Source organism: Euprymna scolopes, chromosome 7 (assembly GCF_053919585.1).
Source record: "Euprymna scolopes isolate OS-2025 chromosome 7, ASM5391958v1, whole genome shotgun sequence".
Classification (NCBI taxonomy): domain Eukaryota; kingdom Metazoa; phylum Mollusca; class Cephalopoda; order Sepiida; family Sepiolidae; genus Euprymna; species Euprymna scolopes.
This window is the reverse complement of record NC_136488.1, coordinates 128,405,474-128,411,786: the sequence shown is the minus strand read 5'-3', so window position 1 is coordinate 128,411,786 and position 6,313 is coordinate 128,405,474. Positions and strand designations below refer to the sequence as shown.

Below are 6,313 nucleotides of genomic sequence, written 5' to 3'. Positions count from 1 at the left end.
CCCAAAGTATGGTAATAAAAAATGATATAGATGTACATAAAAATACATAAAAATACTTTGATAAGTATGTTTTAACTTAAATAGGGATGGTATAATAAAATTGTGGGGTCTGCGTTCGCAATATTGGAAATATGGCACAAACTTCAACAAAGATTTTTCATATCTATTTACGTAAGTATACTTTGATAATTATGTTTCAGTTTGAAGAAATATGGTATAATAAAATTATTGGGGGTTCGTTCGCACCTGACCTCCACAGAATGTAAATATGTCACAAAGTTTAACAAGGTTTTTTTAAAAGGGGTGAGGGTCCACAATAACACCTTAACTTTAATCTTAATTCACGTTAGCTTTTATTTATGTTTTCGAGTTGAATTATATTGTGTCGAATAAATTCACCTCGCAAATTTACGTTCTTATTAAAGTGAAAGCCAAAAAAAAAAAAGTCGGAACTTTAGACAATTCTCGACACAAATTTTGTATAACTCTGTTTTTTCCTTCTTCACTTGCACGTGGCACTCTTTTGAAAATAGATAAATAGATAAATAATAAAAAAATGAACGTTACTTGTTATCAAGTCAAAAGAAGGAAAAAATCCTGCTCACGTGAGTGCGTGTCCTTTTAAAAACATTTACATAACCTTTTTATTTTTATTTATATATCTGTTTAAGCTCTTTTGTAAGTGTACTAAAAGGAATTCCGTTGATTACAATCCTTTCTGAGTGTTCTTTTCATTACAATAGTACAACCCTGAATCCGACGGCGCAATACTACACCGTTCAATACTGTAAAACTGAAGCGAAGTTGTTTTGCTTGAAAAGGGCGCCATTTTATTCTTATTCATATTTATATCGATTCTTTGCTTTAAAAAATTAAAGTAATTACGTTTACTTTTTTTAATATCCCATTTTGCTCTTTCGGATTATTTTACTAAAGTAAGTAAAGCTTCATTATTTTTCAAAACTGTTTTTGTTTCTTTGTTTTTCGATATTTCGTCGATATTATTTAGTAAGAGTGTGTAGCAGAAAAGCCAACAAACGACTACCCGAAAAATAAATATACAAGAAATAAATGTTACCATAGTCAATAAAAGTTCAGTTCATTTTTTTTTTGTTTTAAAATAGTTTTTAATGCTCTTTACTTGAAATAATTTCAGCGAACCGAAATTAAAACGAAATTTGAGGCGATAACTACTTAAATGAATTTTTATATAAACTACACATGCCATAATCGAATATTCCTCAAGCACAAAATAACGGAAAACATTAAAATATGTTTAGAAATATTCCTTACGTTGACGGAACTCTCTTAAATTGTTAACACAGAATGCTCAGAATGCGCCTTCAAATTGAAAAAGGGGCTCTCCATTACAAAGTCACTGCCATTTTGATTTTTTTTAAACCGGTTCGTGAATGTAAAAAAAAAAAAATTTTACAAACTACTTAAAAATACAAACCAATGAACTTTTCTACCATAAAAGTAACTTTTATTGACTATCGTAACATTTATTTCTTGTATACTTATATCATTATATATATATATATATATATATATATATATATATATATATATATATATATATATATATAAACATTTTCTCTTTGTAAGTAAACATCATTTTGTTGGTCACTCTTAGCTACGAATGGAAACAAAGTTGATATAAAAAATATATTTTCGCGAAAATTATCTTTTTGAGTATCAAAACCTATCTCTTTACAACTCCCTCCTTTTCATAACCTGTCATACTTTCATCAATCACAGTCCATTTTCTGTAGGCTCATTTTTAACCCAGACAACGACGGGTACTTCTGCTAGTATATATATAAAATATGTAGGTATATAAATAGATATAGATACATGCATGAGCATATATATAAATATATATATATATATATTTATGAATATATACTTAAATATATATTTTAATACGTATTATATGTTGCTATGCAAATGTTTGCATTTGGATGTGTTATATATATGCAGCTATGTATATATATATTTGTAGATATCAAAACACACGTACCTCTACGGACATATACACATGTATGCGCATACGTATATATATATATATATATATATATATATATATATATATATATATATATATATATATATATAAACGCTATTATTTAGACGCATTATTATTCGCCACTACTAAGTATTTGTATATTTTGAATTTTGGACGAATGTAAATATTTGTAAGCATTTACTGAAGTAAGCATATATTGATTATTTCATATTTATTTTTGAATAATTATTAAAATTTTCGGATAATATATTCGGAGTTATTGATTTCCCTAGAAATTTTGTGACAATCCAAAATTATTCGCACCGCATTTTATTATTGAACTTCTGGAATACTCTTGGTCTATTGAAAGTGTGGTCAGAAATGGTACTGACCTGATTCTTAAACTTAATGGAACATTTGGAAGAAGACAATAAGCGAGTTGCTACGAAAATACAGTCGTTCCAAAATTTTGGTGAGTTCGAATAACCTTGATGCTACACTTCACCTTTTCCGTCCTCAGTCAGTGGAGGAGAAATCCTTCATGACTGAGAATTTAAAAAAAAATTTATTCCTATCCAGAGTACCGTTTTTGTAGAGCTGGATTTTCCATACATTAAAAATCGACCTTGTGTCTAACTCTGCCCCCGTTGAGAGCCAAGTACAATGGAACTCGTTTTGTTTTGTGTTTTTATTTTTAATTTCATAAACTTTACAAATCATATTACAACTGAGATGTAAGCAACTACTATGATACGCGCTCAGATTTATAGCGGATCTACTAAGTAGAAAGATGTGCTCTAATATATTTGATCACATTATATTTAAATTTGTACATGTTGTTACAGTCGGGGAAACAGGGAGTTGAGGGCAAATTTCAAAAACAATCGATCCTAGTAAATAAATTAGAACGAGTAGAAGGTTTCTCGACTATCGTATAATGGGCCTCACTTAGACGGATTAAGAGTTGTATTCCGTGCAATATATAGAATTTAAAAATTGGAGCTCATTGTTTTTAGATTAGAACTTATTAACACAAGCAGGTTGTTTATTTATAAACAAAAGTGTCATGATAAAATTCGAGAGGCAAGTCGAATAGCAGAGCAATCGTGGCGTGATGTGGATCGCCATGTCAAGAACGATTCGTGCAAAACGATTTTGGGAGTCTGTTTCGGTGAGTCAGACAGAGCAGATCGGAAATAAGTTTGTATCTGATTCTCCGAGAATATGGATTGGCAGAGTTCTCGTGGAGGCGACGAGATAGAAATATAAATGGCAGCTAAAACTATAGCAAAACAGAGACCCGCCCACTCTCCTTTTAAGGATAAGAAACGAATGATACAACTTCGACCGTGGAATATCATTGTGACTGAATAAATCCTATTTGTCTCGGAATAAATAAGACTTGCGTTTGTTGCTATGCATTGGGAGAGCTTTGCTTTCCAGATGCGCTGAACGGTGAGTCACAAAGAACTCGGCAGCACAGCCAAGGAGCACGAGAGCAGGATATAAAAGGTACGTCCTCTTTTATTCTTATACTCCCCCCCCCGAATGGTTGATGTGCCGTAATTGTGAACACTGAAGCAATGCGACACATCTTGAAATATCATAGTGAAGAGTAGAGTTTTGCGTTAGTCGTATGTATTAGAGGAGCACGCTCCATTAAAGAACTTGTAAGGCAAGCACATGGGTGCAACATAGCGGCGATAGGAGAGGAGATTATTAGATAGCGGCTGACCTCTAAGGTTATAAACTCTTTTTAACATCATATCCAAAGAGAAAGTCTTGCTATTAGTGCATTAGCAGGGATGCAGTTACAATACTTTATGCATACGCAAATAGTTGTTCTCAAGTAATCTACAATTATAGTAGTTTCCTAATCTGCCAGAGGGAACTCACTTTTCATCAACAGAAATGGCATTATAATCTACGCATTTATTCCCGTTCATATTTCTGTTAATTCTATGTTGATGAGTTTCAGCGTTAGACAGTCACTCACGAAAAGTGCTATCAGCTGTAGACGTTGATGGTTATTAAGGTTTTTTTTTTTAATAATATAAAGAAATGAACATTGTGTTTATGGTGTCGAATGTGACCATCCGTATTTGACCCCATTCTACTACAGACTGCGGGTCATTTTCTAAGGATTTTGTAAAGGGCATTGAATACGTGTATATTCGAGTTTAACATAATTGATACGTAAAAATATGTTGACGTATATGTGGCACTTTTGAAACATGAAAAAGGTTCTAGTTTTATAATTTGGCGCTTTAAGACAATATAGAAGATCCACTGTGGTCAAAATACAGAAAGTAATGTCAACAAGACCGATAGCCGTTAGTTGCATGCTCTCGTGTAATGAATGAATGCATGAATGTAGGATTGACATGAAATTCTTAAAGATAAACTAAAATGACCGAAAAATGGGCTGAAATGACTTAAATAAATACAAAGTAAATGACTTAGAATGACTTTAATAAACTTAAGGATGAATTGAATGACATTAAGAATGACTTGAATGCTTAAGAAATAACTGGAATCTTTCAAAAACAACTTGAATGATCTGGAGAATGACTTCAATGCTTTTGAGACTGACTGGTTGTAAACAGGGTGATCATTTTACATTAAATTAATACAGAAAAGTGATGCCCCACTTTATATCACAAAGTTACAAACATAAGTACAGCATGTAGTAAGTAAGATACTACACTTAGATCTTGGCCAAAAGGCCAAGAAAAGGATATTTATTTGCTCTCCCACCGAGCAAATTAGGCACAAGGCCGATTTTTAAGTGAGGAGTGAAGGGGAAATGGGGACCAGCTCCCCGGTGAGTAGGGGAGCTGGATAGTGACAATTGGTATAAAGGGTTGCCCCTACATTGACCAAGGTCTTATATCTAGGGTTGCCCCTACATATGGTCTTTGCTTGCAGTATCTGCTGGAACAGATACTACACTTTGATCTTGGCGAAAAGGTCAAGAAAAGGGTATGTATTTGCTCCCCCACCGAGTAAATTAGTCACAAGGCCGATTTTTAATGTGAGGAGGAAAGGGGAAATGGCGACCAACTCCTCGGGAAGTAAGGGAGCTGGATAGTGACAATTAGTATGAAGGGTTGGTATTTATTTGCTCCCCCACCGAGCAAATTAGGCACAAGACCGATTTTTAATGTGAGGAGTGAAGGGGAAATGGGGACCAGCTCCCCGGGGAGTAGGGGAGCTGGATAGTGACAATTGGTATGAAGGGGTGCCCCTACATTGACCAAGGTCTTAAATGTGATGCTGCCGGAACAGATGGTATTTATTTGCACCCCCACCGAGCAAATTAGGCACAAGGCCGATTTTTAATGTGAGTAGTGAATGTAGGGGGAAGGGGAAAAGGGGACCAGCTCCCGAGAGGTGGGAAATGGGAGCTGGTTAAAGGTCAGGCATGTGGGGTTGCCCCCACATCTGGTCTTTGCTAGTCATAGCTTGCAGCATCTGCCGGAACAGATGGTATTTATTTGCTCCCCCACCGAGCAAATTAGGCACAAGGCCGATTTTTAATGTGAGGAGTGAAGGGAGGGGGAAGGGAAAAAGGGGACCAGCTCCCGAGAGGTGGGAAATGGGAGCTGGTTAATGGTCAGGCATGTGGGGTTGCCCCCACATCTGGTCTTTGCTAGTCATAGCTAGTCATAGCTTGCAGTATCTGCCGGAACAGATGGTATTTATTTGCTCCCCCACCGAGCAAATTAGGCACAAGGCCGATTTTTAATGTGAGGAGTGAAGGGGGGGAGGGGAAAAGGGGACCAGCTCCCGAGAGGTGGGAAATGGGAGCTGGTTAAAGGTCAGACATGTGGGGTTGCCCCCACATCTGGTCTTTGCTAGTCATAGCTAGTCATAGCTTGCAGTATCTGCCGGAACAGATGGTGTTTATTTGCTCCCCCACTGAGCAAATTAGGCACAAGGCCGTTTTTAATGTGAGGTAAAAACCAGCTCCCCTAAAAGTAGGCAAAAAGGGGGCACTCTGGTTACAAAAATAATAATTGTCCCAGTATAGAGGGTTTCCCCTCCATTGACCGGTACAAATTATCTTAAGTGCAGCATCTGCCGGAACAGATGGTATTTATTTGCTCCCCCACCGAGCAAATTAGGCACAAGGCCGATTTTTAATGTGAGGAGTGAAGGGAGGGGGAAGGGGAAAAGGGGACCAGCTCCCGAGAGGTGGGAAATGGGAGCTGGTTAAAGGTCAGACATGTGGGGTTGCCCCCACATCTGGTCTTTGCTAGTCATAGCTAGTCATAGCTTGCAGCATCTGCCGGAACAGATGCT

General features: G+C 36.2%; 1 pseudogene; it reads right to left on the bottom strand.

Annotated features, from left to right (window-relative positions):
* Nucleotides 1–6,184: 6,184 nt before the first annotated feature.
* The window catches only part of LOC145280603 (U2 spliceosomal RNA), a 164-nt pseudogene continuing 35 nt past the window's right edge, over nucleotides 6,185–6,313 (bottom strand).